The sequence below is a fragment of the Drosophila elegans genome, unplaced genomic scaffold, assembly GCF_018152505.1.
Source record: "Drosophila elegans isolate 14027-0461.03 unplaced genomic scaffold, ASM1815250v1 contig_814, whole genome shotgun sequence".
Lineage (NCBI taxonomy): Eukaryota > Metazoa > Arthropoda > Insecta > Diptera > Drosophilidae > Drosophila > Drosophila elegans.
In genome coordinates, this window is record NW_024546167.1 from 14,648,319 (window position 1) to 14,666,814 (window position 18,496).

The window sequence follows — 18,496 nt, forward strand, 5'->3', positions numbered from 1 at the left end:
TCACCCTCACCTATATACACATATATCTATCTGTCTACATACATATAAATGGAAAATAGGGAACGCCGGCAGCATAATGAATGCCACATAAATCCGCTGCCTCCGTGCTCTAGATTTCATGGCTATGATTTTGTAATAAAAATGCATTTTTATTACGAAAATAAATTGCATTCCTTTCGCTGCCTTTTTCTTATTTATCATTTTTTGTGCTTCTTTGTCAAATTGTTTGGATAGTTGAAGTGGGTGAGATAAATCCCTTAAATCTTTAATTAAATTCCCACCCAATGCATTGCAATGCTGAAAAGAATAAATGGAGGATGGAAAATGGTGGCGAAAGAGGCAAATATTAATTAGTTAATTAAGGTTCAATGGCCCAGAAATGTGGCAAACTGGAAACGATTGCTTATTTAGCTGATTATCCTTGGGTTAATGTCGCGTGTACGTAATGGGAATTAATTTCGGGTACTAGGCAAAAACAATATAGAAATAAAAGGTTATAATACCTCTATTTTACTGAGTCTCACTAATTGGAATTCCCAAAAAAAAATGTAAAGATTGCTTTTTGGCTTGGACTCTCCGAAATTATTTAAGAAAATCAAAAAGAAATGTATTTATTAATTCATTAAAAGTCTTTAGTGATTTCTTTAGTTTTTTTTTAAGTTCCACAATTTGATAAGTCTACAATTCTTTAAATAATGGCAATCTTCACTCGTTCCAAACCATTTAAATTGATTTAGTGTAAGCCCTGAAATATATTGCGTATACGCGATGTGAGCCGCTTAGCAGGCAAAACTGTTGCATGTGAAACTGGTTTTCGTGTCGTAAAAACCGCAAAAGCCAAGCAGCAACAAAAACAGCAAGCAAATGGCAATGCAAATCCAAAATGGCGTCAACTAAAAGAACAGCAGAGAGCAACAACAATGTCAATCCCTTTTTAAAAACTTTTATTGTGCAGTCGAGCATAAACAAAAATGGCCCTAAAATAAATACAAATACAAATACAAGGGCGAGACGGAGACGGAGACACATTCAAAAAACACCCATACAGACACACAATATGCCAGCGTGAAAACTAATATGCTTTAATGGCTTAGGACTTTCAGGACTTTGAATGGCTGCCCTCACAATGTTATCCTTTTCTTCAGCCTCTGTGTCTCTTGGCTTTTTGAGTAAACAAGTCAGATGGATAAAAAGGCATGACAAACAGAAGAACACTGCAAAAAAAACATGGCTTGAGTACGTTTTTATTTTAATTTAAAAAAGCCACAAAAAATGCTAGTAAAATTAAGTAAATATTTAGAAATTCGCATTATTTATAGCGTCCTTTTTAGACTTTAATTATGTGAACAAAAAATGTTATTACATCAAATTAAAATGCAAACAATTTTTTTTTTCTTGAAATATCGGTTTTACCCCCTTTCCTTTAATACTTATAGCCTTCCTCCGATTCCATCAGTGACTGCTGCATATGTTTGGTTTGACTTGCGTCTGCTTAATGCGCAAAATATTGCGATGATCAATAACAATCGCCTGTCCCTCGCAGCTCTAAGCCAAAGCCCCTCTGTGTTCCGCCTCTGGAAATCCCCTTTAGCCCCCATTCCCATTTGTTGTTATCATGTTTGGCGTCATTATTGTTGTAATTTATTTACGCTCTGCACATTTTTCGCTTACGCCTTGGCTCAGTTTTTGCCTTTTGTCCATTTGTTCTGTGTGTGTGGTACTTTTATCAGTTGCGACAAATGTGGCAAGCTGGAAAAGCCCCCACACTTCCATTTAAACCCACACACACGCAGTTTTTCGCCAGCCTCGGTGTGTGTGCATTTGGCATGTGTGTTGTGCGTTTGATCTTTCAATTATGGTTTATGGTTGATTGATAATTGAATGTCTAATGTGGGCAGCGAAAACCGAAATCAAAGTCAGCGACTTATTAGGAAATTGGTTGATGTCGGGGTTTGGTTTGTGGGTTCAAGTTAAATGGGAGATTTTCTCCAGATTTCAGTGTTTCAAAGAATGTTTCAAAATTTTGTTACGGGAAAGGTCAATCAACTGAGAGTTCTGATAAGATATTGCACACATTTGCTTTATTATTAAGTAAACACATTAATTTGTATCAATATAAGACGGATTGGAAAATGCTCAGTCTAATGCACTAAATAAAAAATGTGTCAATATGTCCTTACAAAATATGTTATTTCGTTTAAATGGTTGCCCCTTTTGTTTAGAAGTTTTCTACTTTCTTAAACTTCCTGTCAGGCCGCAAAAGCGTTAAATCTCCGGTTTTTTTTCTCCGACATAATAAATTAAATAAGAGCGAGGTTAACACATACAGTTGACCTTCCCTAAGAGCTGCCCAAGCGAATACCTAAATAAGCAGCATCTGTTTTTTGTATGCCCCCTAGTCCACGACCCTCTCTGTCATGCATTAATTTGCGCAAATGACAAAAGCATGTTTGCTAATGGAAAACCTGTCTGTCAAATTTGCTTAAGTGAGTAAAATTTATTCTCACCTTGGTTATTTTTTCTTGATGTCGACAATGACTTTCCCTGTTGACTCGACGTCAGGGTTAATAATGGACGGACACAATTAGTGGCAAACGTGCAGTTTGTGTAGGAATTGCAGTGGCGAGTAAACGGGCTGTGAGTCTTTCTCATTTATCATCCGATTGCGAAAATCGTCTGTGTTTGACACTTTCCTCGGGGCAAACAATAAATTTAAAGCCAGTCCGAAGTGAGAGCAACAAATTATCCCCCAGTACACATGCCGACAATTAGTTAGGAACTCTGAGAACAGAAAAAAACTGAAACACCACAAAAATAAAACCTGAAATGAAAACTATGCTTCGGTGATTTATGTTCTCCGAAAGTTGTCCAAAGAAACGAGCCGGAGCCGGAAAATCCGAAACTATGCTATGCAAAACTTCAAAAACAACTGTCGAGGGGGGCGGGCGAGGGGCAATTGAGGGGAAAAGGCCAAGCCGCAGCAATAAAAATTGACGCCAGGGCCAAGGATAAAGGAGCCTGCCTATAAGGGATACGAACTACGGGCAAAACACACAGAAACAGCGGAACAGCAACTAAGCCACATGTGTCGCGCCCCGATCGAAAGTGCCGTAAATTAGGTCAGCGGGAAAAAAGGGGATATGTCGAGGGCGCTGCGGAAAAGCGGGAAAACCTTCAACCAAAGTGTAACTCACCCACAGCGTAACAAATCGCTGAAGCACCCCAAATCATGAGGGCAAAACGTGCTCACACTTTATACATACAAAGCTGATGGGATTAACTTACAGTGGAAAATTAAAATATTATGACAATTTATTGAAAGTTTGTAAATGCTTTGAATAATATTTATCTCTAATAAACCTATAATTTTTTGTTTTACAAACTTGGTTATAAGGCTATAATATACATATAATATACATTATAAATTGATTGCTTAAAGTATGATGTTATGGCATTTTATTTTTGTATTTGAATAATTTTTATAATTTTGTATTTGTATAATTTTTTGCAATATATTTTTGACATGATATTTTTCCCTCTGTGGATAATCAGGCCATCTGATGAATGTACAGATATATAAAACTACTCCATTTTGCCGCAGTAAATGTATTTATCAATTTGCAATTGCAAGTAGCGCAACCAGACAAAAGAGAAATCTCAGGGAATTACATTTTATTGCCATGCGGTTATATATATTTTCCTAGCTGTAGTCAGGTGCCTAGACCTGCACTAAATAACTTAGCTCCATCTTCTCCACAGTTACTGCCTTTCTGGGTGGAAAACTTTACTTCCAGCATGGGCGAAAGTTTCAAGAGTGTGTGTAAGCCACGAATTTCTTTATTTTTAGCCATTGCTGCAGTTTAAACTTAAGCCAAGTCGTTGAAAAGTTGGCTTTGCGGCCAACGGCAGCCGGAAGGCTTCAAAATAAATGCGCTGTGAAAGTCAATCAAGTCTTGCAACATCGACTTTCTATCCGCTGCCCCTTTACCACCACCAGCATCCACTTTCGCCGGGAGTTTTCCAGTAACAGCATTTACATCTTGATTGCAATTGATAGGTGGTCGGCTGAGTAAGTCGAGTGCAGCAGGAGATAGTTAAAAGTGCCTGGCATTTCCTATTAAATATTAATCACGCTGAAAGTGGACGACGGAGAATCTGCTGAAATCGATTGATAATGGAATGCAGTTCAGTAATTAATTGGAAAGATTAATGGCCCGGTACTATATGTACGGAACGCGTTTATATATAAAGTAGTTTAATGTGTAATTTATTGTTCAGACTGCAATAATTTCTTATTTCTGGCTCAACAAACTCTTTATTCATTGTTTAACATGTGTTCATTATTAAATATGAAACTCAGTTATCCAGCAGACTTAAAATGTTTAAAATGCTCATTAATCCACGCGGGTTGCCTTATATATTTAGCTGTTTTTCATTTTCATAAAATTGATTTAGTTACCTGCTCTTATTTTACATCTTCAGCCTCCCTTTTCTCATTTTCTTTTTTGGCCTACAAAATAATTGCCTACTTTTTGGTGCCACCAAACTTCACTTAAATTCTCCGAGGTTTTGGAACCCATGGGAATAAGTTTCGGTTTCCTTGCCCGTCGCTTGAGTTTCCCCAACTTCCCCTGAACTTCCCTTCTCATCAACCAAATGCGACTGTAAAATTATACAAATTAATTTGGGAGCGACAATTGCGTCGAATCTCGTTGGAGGGGGGAAAATAGAGAGGAAAAAAGGGAGATGAAAATCCCTAGGCGGGAGGATCTATTCCGGTTGCCATTTCCTGTTTTGGCGGCGGGGCTGTGGGCGTGGCATCACATTAATTATGCTCAAGTGTCCGCTGGGAAAGCGGCCAACACTTGTTTCATAATGACTTTTGTACCATCAGACGACACGCCCTCAGAAAATAAGGGGAAATCAGGCTTTGCATTTGATTTAGAATCGACGTCGCTTTAAGAAGCAGAAAGCAAGGGAAAATGAAAGGGTTTTAATGCATACAACTAAGCGTCAAGAGTCGAGCTGAAATTTATCGCTTCAACAGCAGCAAAGCAATATATCACAGATTTATGTCAGCATCATCGCCCACCTAAAACAGTAAGAGACGAAATGGGAAAAATAGAAAGCGGGCAGCAATGAACCAACTATAAACCCGAAAAAGAAAGTAAATAAAATCCAAAAACGCAATACAAGAAAAACAACACTGAAAAGCGAAGGAAAGCTGAAATTGGTGAGCGTGAAAATGAAATTGAGCAGCAGGCTCCAGTCTATCTATATGTAGGTATATGTGTGAGTTGGGAAAAGTAGAAAAGCAAATGGCAAGCAAATTGTAAGCCTTATCAGAGCCTGTAGCTCCAGGATAGGAGAAGAAAATGGGAAAATGGATAAACTGGTGAAAAGCAAACATGCAAATAAATCTGTGGCTCTCAGAAGTTGCTCTACTTAATTTGATTGAAGAAAAACTTACAAATACTGTGAGCGAAAGGGAGTCAAGTGACCCAACTTGGAGACATCTTCTTCTAAGATTTCCTCTTAGCGGAAAAATAAAACTTTAATTTGCCCTGGAAAAGTTTTCTGGCTGCTGTAGAAGTCTAAGTCGATTTTCTAATGATTTGTATTTTTTTAAAGATAGGAAAATATTCAAAAATGTGTACTATTAGGAAAGGAATTGCTTATTGAACTTGGATTGCGAAACTAATATTTTAAACATATTGTATATACAAATTAATGAAATATAACATAAAATAAATAATAATATTGTATAACTAAAGAAAAATTTTGCCGTTATTTATAAAACGTTATTGTTGAAAACAATGCCTTTTGTTAATTAAGAAATTTATAGTTTTAAAGTATACGAAATTTCTAATGTGATGGCATTTTTTTTTCCAAGTGTGTGATTGAAATAAGAGTTTTGTTGTGCAATGTCATTGATTTATTTCTTATCTTTTTTAAAAGAATTTCTTTCTTTAATGCGTTCATTTCATTACTCATGCTCTCATATTTCGTTCGAATTCTCCTTATTATTCGGCTGTGCCTGTTTGCTTTTATCTTTATTTTTCCCAATTTTTTCTCGGCTTTTCCTCTTTCCACAGGCCACTTGTATTTATTTGTTCTCAATTACTCTCGCATCTTGAGACCGCCAACATTTTTAAAGCTTAACAGCATTTTTCCACCCACTTGACTGCTGAAAAATAATATAAATTTATACATATATATGAAATAAGGAAGAAAAAGCGAAATTGTTCGTCTCTTATTTCCATTTCTGTGGCTTATTTCGCTTTAGCCCATTTTTGTGCTATTTGTTATTGTTGGTTTACGTTTTCGCACTGCCACAATTTTAGATATTTTGCTTTTCTTTCAAAGGGAACGATGAAGGAGCAGAAACAGAAATTGTGGCCAGCAAAAAGTTGAAGTTTATTTATTCTACTGTGGGTGTGGACAGAGAGGAGCGGTGGTAGCGAAAGCCACCTGCACTTTTTCTTTCACGAGCCAGCGACCACCAGCCACATTTCCAGGAAAACGGGATGGAAAATGCTTGGACTTTCATTACATGGCCAGAAAACGCAGAAAACTTTTCACTTGTTCCCCCTGTTTTTTTTTTGCTGTTGTTTTATTTTGGGGTTTCTGTTTTTTGTTCTGGCCTGCGGCTCTGGCTGCAGGTATTTATATTTAAATGCGGCTTGCGGCTCGCCATTGCGCCTATTGTTATGCAATGAAAGTTTGTTCGCCAACAGAAACTCCCTTAACCTCAATTTCAGAAGGGGTTTTTCCTTGGCTCTCGGGAGCGCCAGTTCAGACTATTTTCATAAATTTTCCCGGACCTTTACGCCTTGCGGTTCCATGTGTCTATCGCAGCCATTCTTCAGCGACCTTCAATGTCAACGTTTTTATTATGTTATTGACTTCTAACCACATTTCGCACCAAATAAATGTGTCCTTGACAGAAAAGACCCAGAAGGAGCCAGATAAATATTGGGAGACGCCAAAGAATAAAAGAAAAAACGTTTAGAAAACTCAGTGAACCATAATTTGTTGTGGCCTTCTCTCTCTCTCTCTCTCTCTCTCTTTATAGTTTTTGGGGCCTATCTGAATTTCCAATACGAGCACAAAGCAGACTATGCATAAACATAAATAAATATATATACTTTTCATAGTATATGCACAGGCACAAATATATATTTTATATGTAGTTTTTTTTCTGTCGACGCAAAAAAGTGTTTGCCTCGCCCACTTCTTGGCTCCTTTTGGGGTTTTTATTTTTTGCTGTGTGCTTGCAAAGTGAAATTTATTAGAAACGCAAAATCTGTTTGCAGATTGTGTATAAGATTTGATTATTTATGGTCAGTTGTTTGTTGTGGCCAGCAAGCCAGCAGCCAGCATTGAAAATTGGCTAACACAACAAGCCAGCAAACGCGGAGGAAGAGCCAAAGAAAAAGCGTAAACAGATAGCAGGCGCTGGCCAAGAGAGTTGATTTATGTAAATTTCTAGGTTTCGCCCACAAAAGTTTGGGCGGAAATGTTGTGGAAACATGGAAAATTATATTCAATAAAAATATCTCGCTCTGATGCCAAAAACTCACATTCACTACAAATTTCTGATAAAAGTTTGGATAATAAATAAAGTTTTTTTCAATACAAATATGCCTCAACCAGATAAAACCATATGCATAAGTCAAACTGCAAAAATTTTGAAGTTATTAAAATTGTTCAAGATTTGCTAAGAAAGAAAAAACGTTTTATTTATATAAATGTAAATATAAGAAATTGCCTTACCGAATGCCACTACTCCACAACTACAACATAAAATTATTATTTAATTATGTTACCAAATATTTCAAGGTAAGCCTCAAAGAAATTCCGAAACAAATCACTTCTCAAAAACGTGCTTAAAATTTGTGAAATCCTGTTTCAAATTATTCCTAACTTCATAAAATTCTCGTTGGACCCTAATTCCTTGGTAGAATTCCCCTTAAAATTTTTTAACGTCCGCTTACGTTTCCCCAGCTAGACACAAGTTTTGCATTCACTAAATTAAACTACGAAAAATTCCCCAGCTCACACAAAAACTCTTCAACACAAATTCAACTAATTAACTTAAGGCTTCTCGAAAAGCAAAACCAAAGCAAAACCAGACCATTCCAGAATTCCACCTCTATCAACAACAAGAAAGGCAAATAATTTTCAACAAATTTAACTAACGCCGAAAAAAATAAACTTTACCCTGTTGTTGCTTTCAGAATAAACCTGGCAGAGAAAGGAGAATTTGAGAAGAGAACCGGAGAACTGGAGCGTGAGGCCAAACTAAACAGGAGGTAAGTTGGGTAAACAACTCGAATTGCAATTAACGGCCAAGGGGAGGAGTCCTGGAAATTCCCCCGAAATAATTCCGTACCATTTGGACATTTTTTCTTTGCCATTTACGATATTTTATTGCCAGTCACTATTTGCATAAAGTCTCAAAAGCACTCGCCACATGCAAAGAAAAACTATTGGGCAATAGGTGTTAACTTAATGAAATACGCGTAACGGAATTTGCGTTTTTCATGAATAATGCATGATCCAGGTGGACATAATTGTGGTGCAACTGTTGCTCCGGGCATACATTTTTTTAAATTTTTTTGCGACTGACAAACTGCCAATAAGTTTATTTTAACGACCAGATATCCAATGGGAAAACTTTAACCCAACTGCCATTAAAGGGTTAAATAGGAACTGTTCTTACTTTAATTTTTTTGTTTTGTTTTTCGCTGTTCTGTTGTACTTTGGCCAAAAGTTTTTTTAGCTGAGCTTGCGTTTTTATTTCGTGCGTCCGCAAATATTGACCGAATTAACAAAAGCTGCTGCGAAAGTTTCACCGCAAACAAAGGCGAGCAAATGGCGGTGGTGGGGAGTCGTTCCCTCTTTTTCACACTCCGAATCCCTCTCTCTTTCTACCGTCCTGAAAGTGGGTTACTTGAACCTGTCCTGCGAAGTGTCAACATGTCTTGGCAACGGAAAAAGGGATCACCGCCCAGATGGAAAACTTATTACTCAGACAAAGCAAATTGTTTTGCGCGAAGGTGGAAAACGGTGTGGGAAAATTAATGCGTACACTTTAGTGGTTAAATTAAACAAAGCTGAGAGGTTAAGTTAACTACCACACAGAAAATGAATGAGAATCTAAGTTTGAACTTATCTAACGTATATAAATTAACAAAAAAGGCCTTTTTAAGTTGAAAAATACATGAAATGCCTGAAGTTTATATTGATTTTATATATTAAACACAAAAAGCTGAAAAAAAATATTTAAAAATAAATTTTAACATAAATTGGTTTTTAAGTTTTGCATACCATAAAATGTTTTCATTATCGACTTACATTTTTTGTTTTTTAAAAAAATTTTACCTAAACAAACATCCAGCTCAAACAAAATAGTTTCTATTTCAGCTGGAATCTACTGCCAAAACCAATTGTAACCAATCCAAAAATATTTCGAACTACAGAAAGAAATAAACTAAAACGAAACTCATGGATGGATGGTGGGAGCCTGGGGAGCTTGGCTAAAAAATGCGGCCATGTTTAGTATTTGTATTTGGAAATTCCGTGCACGTTCGGCCACGGGGGTACGTGTTTGGTCCTGGGAATCGAGGAGCTGCACAACAGATATCCACCCCCCGGGCAGTTAGAGTCCAGTTAGTTAGAGAATCGGGCAGAGAGGGTCGTGTAGAGCTCGGAGGTTTGTCTGGCGAAATGCTAAAAGCAAAAAGTCATGCAACTAAATCCTGTCGAAAACGTTTTAAACTCCCAAAGCAAAGAAATAAAAAGGATTTGAGCTAAAAAGCAGTGGAAAATGTGAAAGTCAGCGGGGGTTGGATTAGAGCAAAGGCTAATGCAAGTGGCTGACTTAAAAAAACCAAAATATGTGGTTCGGCCATAACGAATTTAAATGACCTCAGTAGGGATAATCTAGGCTAGTGCCCTGCAAGCCGTTTGGTCCTCGAAATAGAACTGTGAAAATTCAATTGGGGCAAGCATTTTACAAGTTTTGGGAACTTTTCAAAATTTTTGGCATAATTTGACATTTTGTCAAGGCGAGAAAATTATTATTTTTTCAAACTAATTTAAGGACAAGCGAACTATTGTTAATTACATTTAAAGTTAACCATTGGCTTGAATTATTGATAAAAAAAAAATGTTTGTTACTGAGAAGTTTTTTGTTTTATGCTAATATTTTCCAGATTTCCTGGTTACATGTCTTAATCCTATAATTGAGTTTGGAATTTACTGAGCAGTTCGCTGTAAGCAAAGTAGAGCACACAATATCGGGGATTCCCTAATACAAATCCTCTAAGTGAAGTCTGTTGGCAAATAAGAACTTATATTTCGTTGAGTCAGCACTTAGTGCGACCGGCATGCAACATTGCATCCGTGCAATGCAGCTGTACCCCTGTCCTTTATTCCTGCCCTACCCACTGCCTTCCTCCCGCTTTTCCTAGCCCATTTCCACAACATTTTCCTTGCCAGTTCGCCCCTTATCGGGGAACTGCAGAGTTGTCAATGACTGTCAGCGGCAGACAAGCAGAAAAGCGAAGCACGACATTGCAGTTGGGTATCAAGGGCGGCGGTGGAAAACTCCACACTCGACACTGAACTGGTGACATTTCAATTTTCACACACGCTCTGCGGTTTTCGGCAAACGAGAAGCCCAGCTGGGAGAGAAAGGCGGGAAGGAAAACCCAAAAGAAATCAAGGCAAGGCGAAGCCCTAAGTGGAAGTCCAAGGCAAAAGGCGTGGCTGGGAAAAGTAGGGGTGTGGCCACTATTGACCGCAAGCCGCAAAGTGCAAATTAAAATTCAATAAAGCACAAAGTATCTAGCCCAGTGGAACTTTACAGTTGTGAAACTTTAGTTACAGTAGACCATTGCTGTTGTGAATTAATTAAAATAATATCAAAGCTGATATCTTGATATATATTTAAAAGTCTTTTTAGATTTCTACAGAAAGAATCTTAAGAAAAAAAAAAAAAAATATATATTTAATTATGTTAAAAAAAGTGTTGTTCATACTATCAGTTGGAATGGTTTACCCACTCGATTGACCCCTGTTACTTGAATTTCGTGTGGACTGTAAATTACATTGGTAGTTAATTCCCAGCCCCAACCCCAAAGTGTTCCCTCACCAAATTGCGTACTAATTAGCCACAGAAATTACTCGGTTACTGGGAAACAGCAAATGGGCGTGGGAATTTTGGGATTTGGAATGTCTGGGTCTTTTGTTAGGACAGTTCAAGGTCCTTTGACAAGGTCAGTCGTTAACCGATAGCTTCACCCCACCCGTCAGCTATGGTTAAGCTTATTTGCACCACATTTTACCTTACTCTTTCACTCTATATGCTTTGTACTGAAAATTGCATGCAAATTTCATGGCCTGGGGCTTTCATACAAGGCCTTTCCGAGAGCAACAAAGACTGGGCCTGCCAGGGTTTTCACACTTGCCTCCTGCTCTTTTCCTCTTTTCGTCGTTGACATTGTAAATAAATGGGTATGACTGAAAACTGTGTCAAGCTGCAAGTGCAACAAAAAACAATGCCAAACAGGAAACGTGCAAAAATTTGTTTAAAATTTCAACAGTTAAGCACCAGAACAGTGTATTCTCTCGCATATGTTGCACACTTGTGTGACCACGTTCATGTGTAAATTTAAATACACTTGATTGTTTGTGGTGCGAATTGGGTCAAGCAATTGCAGAACAATCATCTGTGAAGGTCCACGAGCTGTAAAAGTTATAACAAAGCTATAAAGTTACGGAGGTGCATAAAACCAGGAATGTATTTGAAGACATATAAAATTCTCACAAGAGCATTCCCAAAGCAAATGTCAAGTTCTTAACGGATTAGTTACGTTATAAAACTGTTTAATATAAATGTTTTGAGTGCAAGGAATGGATATACCATATAATCCATATTTCGCTTAAGCACTAATAGTTTTAATCCCCATCTTATGTTTATGTCTCACTCACTGACTCCTGAGAAGCTCTCCATATCTGCATCTGTTTATCCTTGGCCTCCCCTTGAATTTATATCCCTGTGCGAAAATAAATCTAATAAACGCATGGCAAACACATTCATATATCAAGGTGCCACATAATTTTTATGCGGGCAACTGAAAATGTGTATAAAATAAAATAGAAAGTGAGGAAATAGAGGAAATCCCAAGGACACAGGGGGAAGGGCAGCATAAAAATCCCACAAGTGCATAAATTTCAAGCGGATTCTTTGGGGTTATGATGCTCTCAAGCAACAACAACTACAGGAGCCGTAGGAATATGGTAAATTTAATATGCCCGTTGCAGCAGGCAATGAAACAGCTTGTGGAACTGCAATGGTGCAACACGTGCATACGTGCCACACCTGCCGAGATTTTTGGACGCGGATGCATTTCTCCTGTTTTCCCTTACGTTTCCCGCCAGGTTATGACCACAATTTCTGGGCTCCCATTCCCGCTTTCTTTTACTCTTTTTATGTTTCTTGGGTTCTTTACACTCTTTTTTTGCATTCACAAGTCGAGATTTCCGTGGGCCAACGTTGCACACTGGGAAAAAAATTACAGTAACTTAATAAATTGTTATTACCTTACATAGTTTCTTTAGATATACAAGTTCTTTTGTTAGTTCTTTAAAATGCATTACCTTATATATTGTTAATATAATTAGTTTGTAAGTTTAAACAAATTTAGTTTTAAAATAAAATTAAAATATGGCACAGAAAGAAACCCCATTATTTTACTGTGTACAAAAACCAGTGTGAAAACGAGAAGCTCTTCGCCGCATAAAAAACCGAAAAGTGTCACCAGGACGACAAGGAAGCTTCAGCTTCAACTTCTCTTGCTCCTTGGGCAAAACTTAGCTTCAGCTTGAGCAAATAAAATTTCTCGAAGCGCTGCAGGTGTGCCGGCAGCGGTTTTCCGAGGTGAGCATGCTGTGTACAGGGGGCAGGGGCGGCGGGGGCGTAGCCCCTGCTATTAGCCTGGTTCGCATGCCAACTGAAGTGGCAATAAGTGCCATGCATATTGTCGCCAGCAGCTGACTCTGCGCAGCGATGGGGCCAGAAGAGGGTTAAGAGATTGCGAATGCAAGTTAGCTGGCGGAGCAAACTTGGCTTATTAGAATTACAATCGTCGGATAAGAAGCGGAAGAGGTCGAGACGCTTGGGAAGCGAAGAAAAAAATCATAAACCTCTCAGTGAAGTTTGCAAACCTCTCGAGAAAATACAGCAGAAAAGAACTAGCTTAGAAATTTATTTATACTAATATTACAAATAATTTTACATATTTACTTATAATTGAAAACTTTCAAAACAAATTTGTATAGTTTTAAAATCAATTAAAAACAAATTTTTTAGCTTTTACTTTGTAAGCCCGTGTCACATAGCTATTTGCAGAAGAATACATCTATGTATCTACTTTCTACTAGATTTAAAATGTGCCAATCTCTTATTAAACACAATTCAAACTTCATACCCAATTCTTGTTCGCCAAGCCGCAAAAGTTTTCACCCCCAGCAGACTCAGCGGTTAGAACAACATTTATTTCAACTTTATATCAACCATGACTTTTTCAACTCCGAACTTGCCGTATTTTTTGTTTCGCAATTTTTCTAATGGATTTTCCCAGGTTTTTTGTTCTGGCGGGGTAATAAAAAAGGGGGAGGAATGATTGGCCGGGGCCTTCGACTTTGGCTTGTGTGCACTTGACTTGAAGTGGTTTATCCATGTCAACACGGTTGCCTTGTCAATGTTGGTGGGTCAGTGGTCTCGGTGGTTCCAGGGTTCTATGCAAATTCGAGCCGCGTTCAAAGGTCAACAATGGCGGGCAACAAAGGAAAAAAGGTCAAGCAATTAGTGTCACAGCCGCCTGTCCAACTGGCAGACATTTGTTGAAGCTTGTTCAACAAAAATGGAGGATGGGAAACCTCCCATGGGATGATAAGATAACATATAAGCGTATTATTACACAGGCACTGCGTTTGACTTTGATTTGTGTGCCTAAATGTACATGTGTGAGTCTGCTAGCTTGTACTTTGACCTGCTATTTGGGATTTTCCAATCACTTAACTTTTCACAGTTCCCGCCTTAAAGATCATATTAAATGAAATGTTAATGTGCCTGAAACACTCGTTTTTATGCCTTATTTACACCTCGCAGACAACCTGGTTTCTTTCGTGACACACTCTTAGTTCCTTTTTTACGCATGAAATTTAATTACGCATACGCTCAGTGAGCCCGGGCATTTCTGGGCAAACTCTTCATATTACTTGCACTTTCCTAATGAGCAGTGCCAATATACTCACACAGATACACAAGAACAGCCGTTTAAAGGAGTCATAGGGTATCTCTGGGGAATATAAGGTGGGCATAGTGTTCCGGGGCTACAAAGTAGTGTTAATATGCCTGACGAAAGCTTTTATTTAGCTTGGGAATTTATTTCACGTTGGCTTATATTCCTGGTATGTTTTCATTCAGTAAAAATTTCTGAAAAGAGCATGTTTGCCACTTGTTGACCTTTCTTAACGATCAAAACAAATTTATAGAACTGAAAATTAATCTTCAAATAAAGATATATTTTTAAAATTATTTATGTAGGGTATAAAAGCAATTTAGTTATTTTCTTGTGATATTATCAAATTTTGACTATGTAAGCTACCGAAATAAAACATTTTTGAAGAGCACTCTAATATATCTGGATAATGTCTTCAAAACTCAAACTATTTGGATAGTACTGATAATATCCTATCATTTTCCGTTTTTATTCCTTTCAAGTCTCTTTTGAAAAAGATTTCCGTCCTGAGGCAGTGCTCACTCCGCATTCGAATATGCCCAACCTCTTTCTACTTCATATTTTACATATTCATTGCGTTGTACGAGTACGGCCCTATTTTAGGCTACACTTTATTTTCATTTTACTTTTGGCACACGGAGTGACTATTTGCTGGAGTGGCTGCCTCAGCCGCTGCTTCAGCCTCAGCCTGCAGTTAATGTAACATAACCATCATCAGGGTTTCCTCGGCTTTAATGGGATGGCGCCCTGAGATATGCTACACTTTTGCAGCATCGTGACTGGCACGAAAATGAAATGATTTGTATTCGCGCGAAAATAAATTATGTGCAAGTATTTTAAATACGTTTGCTGAGCATTTTTTCGCCAGCTGTCTTTCTTTTTGTTCCGCTCAAAATGAGCGCGCAATTTTTCACCAGCTCGGCCCGAAGGAAAATGGAAAAGGAGGTGACTCTGTCTACGGGTTCAACATAATGAAAATGTCGAAGTGAAAGTAGTAAAATTTACATAATCTATGCGCACGAAAATAAATGAGAAAAATCACAAGCGTCTTCCCCTCTCACTCTGCAAAGATAAACATTTGATTAAGCGTATTAGATGAAGGCAAAATGTGAGGAAAATGGCAGTGACTGAGGGAAAATATCCCCTGCAGGTAATACTCCACTTGATAGTGGAAGGCAGCAACTTTTGATGGCACAGCGCCAGCGATAGAGAGACGAGAAAACTTTATTAGATGTGAGAAATATTAACATGGCTCACTGTGTGTATATATACATGGGCTGCGGGGAAAGTTCTCCTGGGAACAACAACTATGCAAATCGGCACAAAGCACCAAAGGCAGTGAAATGGCAAAGTTGTTGATGCTAAATTAAAATGCATTCTAAATGCAGCCACGACAATGGAACTTCTTCCGAAGTCAAGACTTTTCAAATGGAGAAAGGAGCCAGACAATTGGAATAATACATAGAAAGAAGTTGAGTATAATGGAAAACAAAGGAGCGTTGCAAAATAAGACCACTCTGCTAAAGTGGAAGAAAGTCAAGAGGCTATATTTTTTTCTCAATGGGGGTTTCTTATGTATGTATTTTATTGTTACTTATTAAGACATTTTAAAAACAATAATTAAGGGACTTAAAAAAGCTAGATCTTACAGCAACCTATTTTTTCCGTGCCTCTAATATGGTTACAAAATCATAAGGTTTGGTTAAGTTCACTTATATTAACATTTTCATTTCAAGTCAAAATATTTAAGTCAGAACATGTTTATAATTTAAACTAATAAAATAGCATATATATATAATTCCTAATATAATTAACCAACGCCTTTCTAAGCTAACATTATATACTTACTGTTTTAGGACAAAGCAAAGAAGTCAAGTAACTTATGGCTTCTAAATTAAATCTTGATTGGGAAGTGGGAAGCTTTTCTATTTCCTATATATATATTTCCCCACGGTTTTATCAAAGCTTTCAGCAATTGTCATTCAGTCGTTTTGGTGGCAGGAGCTCTTCAACAATGTGAAAGCCAAGATAAGCTCAATAAAACTGTCGCCTTGCCACTTGGCAAACGCATTTACATATGCTCTCTTTTCCCCCGTTTTTCTTCTCCCTTCTACTTTGTACAATGGAAAAGTGCAACGTCAGCGGAAAAATAAAGTGATAGCCAGACTCTCCAGCGCTTCTCTTTATTTAAATGTGCAAAATATTCATTTATATATTTGAGTTCTAGCCAGGCTTTTCCGCACCCAAAACAAAACAAAAACGAAAATCTTAAAAAGAAAATGCAAACGTCATCGACAACAACAAAAGGTCTTCAGTGGAGTGAACTCTTGTTTCTGGTACAGGTTCCACAGCTTAAATTGGTTTAACCTTTCAACTGTCCCAGCAAAACACCGAGCCCCAAGATTCTGCAGGAATAAAATATTAGGCAATGAGGGATCTACCAAAAACAACATTTAATATTCCCTTTCTGTAGCTTTTATTTAAAATTTATGCTGATGTCTCCGACTGTCTGTGGGCCCACAAATGACACTCCCCGATAGAGAGGGACACAGGCTCGTAGAAAGAGACAGGCACTCTTATGTGTGCTTATGTAAATGTATTTACTTGTCTGCCGTCATTTTGAGGCAGTCGCCAGTCACAATCTGCTACATTTCCATAAATATTTTACAAAATTTACATAAAATGTAAAAGGCGCAAAATTCCAGGAACAAGATGAGCCACAGACAAGCGGAGAACACAAAATAAAAATTAATTCATGACGACAAAAGTCAATTTTGTAAATCCACAAAACATATGGTGCAAAGAAGCCACAACACAGATATGTGAAATGGAAATGCAAACGATGTGCGGATGCCCCCGCATTTCCACCTCTGTTTCCTCATTTCTTCTTCCTCATTTTTCGATTTCCCTGGCACGTGGCTAATATTTAGACGCATTGGGGCGCATAAAATTGCATTAAAAGCTAATGAGCTTGAAATAAAAGACAATTTGCTTTTGAATTGAAATTTTCTCTCCTTTTGTCTCTTTGGCATTTGGTCTTTTGTTTCCGTTGCGGCTAACCAAAGAAAGCCATTAAATTAAATTTTCTTAAAATTACAAAACCAAAAAATCAACAGGGGGTGGCTGCAATTATGGAAATTGCGGTTGGAATGAAAAGTGTTGAGTTAACAAAGCCACAAGAAAATGTACAGTTCTCTTCAGAAACACTTACCTTTATTTATTTGTTGTTTTTAACATTTCATTCTGGTATGTTGCACCAAAACGCTTATTTAGATCAAATCATAATAAATATACAATGAAACTTTACAATGTGTCTAAATTCTTTTTGCACAACAAAAATGTAGAATATTTATTTAGTTCCCATTTATTTGTTTTTAACCTAAATACTCTAGAAAACAGGAATTTGTTTTTAGTTGCAATGCATTTGCGTTTAGCTTAAATAACACTGGAAACAAGAATTTTTATTTAATTGTCATGGACTTGCTGTTAGCTTAAATAACCAATGAAACAGGATTAGATCTTTCTGTTGTACTTACGTTAAACATCATGGAAATCTAAAATACTGTTTACTTATCAGTAATCAGCTCATAAACTACTGTTAATTACCCTCATCTGGCATTCTCGAACCGGTTATCTGGTAACCTTTTTCACATCCCTACAACTCTCTCCAAATAACCATATCAGTATCTCTTCCGTTCAAGTAGTTTGCATAGCTCGTAGAACAAATTGCGAGTAAAAAATTTGCTGCCATTGCAGTTAAATGAACCAACAAAGTGGGCAAAAATCTCCCTATACAGGGTGGGCGTGGCATTGTGTTGAAGTGTTGTTCAGTCTTCTAACCTCATCAATCGTTTACTTTATGGTGGAAAGGCTTGGCATTTATTGAAGCTGCTTGCCAAGGCTTTTGTATGTCCCATGTAGCAGCAGCAGCAATATTCACTAAACGCTGGAAAAAAACTTTCCAAATCTGGAGTAAATTTAAGGGTCAAACTGTAAAAAAGAAAAATATTAGCTAAAATGTTACATTTTTATATTTTTAGCAATTGAAATTGAAATGTATCTATTATATTTTATTATTTTATATTAAAACAATATTCGGCATAGGAAATTAATTAATTATTATGCGTTTTTAAATTTTATTTTTGCATCTTTATTGCTAAGATTCTATAACCCCTTTTTGC

The 18,496-nt window shown here is 37.3% G+C and overlaps 1 protein-coding gene across 2 annotated transcripts in view; it reads left to right on the plus strand.

Moving 5' to 3' along the window:
• Positions 1–18,496, plus strand: part of LOC108149347 — a 124,158-nt gene that overhangs the window by 23,923 nt on the left and 81,739 nt on the right. For both annotated transcript variants that reach the window (XM_017276837.2, XM_017276838.2), the window contains exon 3: positions 8,241–8,315. The gene's annotated coding sequence lies outside the window, so the exon portion shown is untranslated. The remainder of the gene's footprint in view (positions 1–8,240; positions 8,316–18,496) is intronic.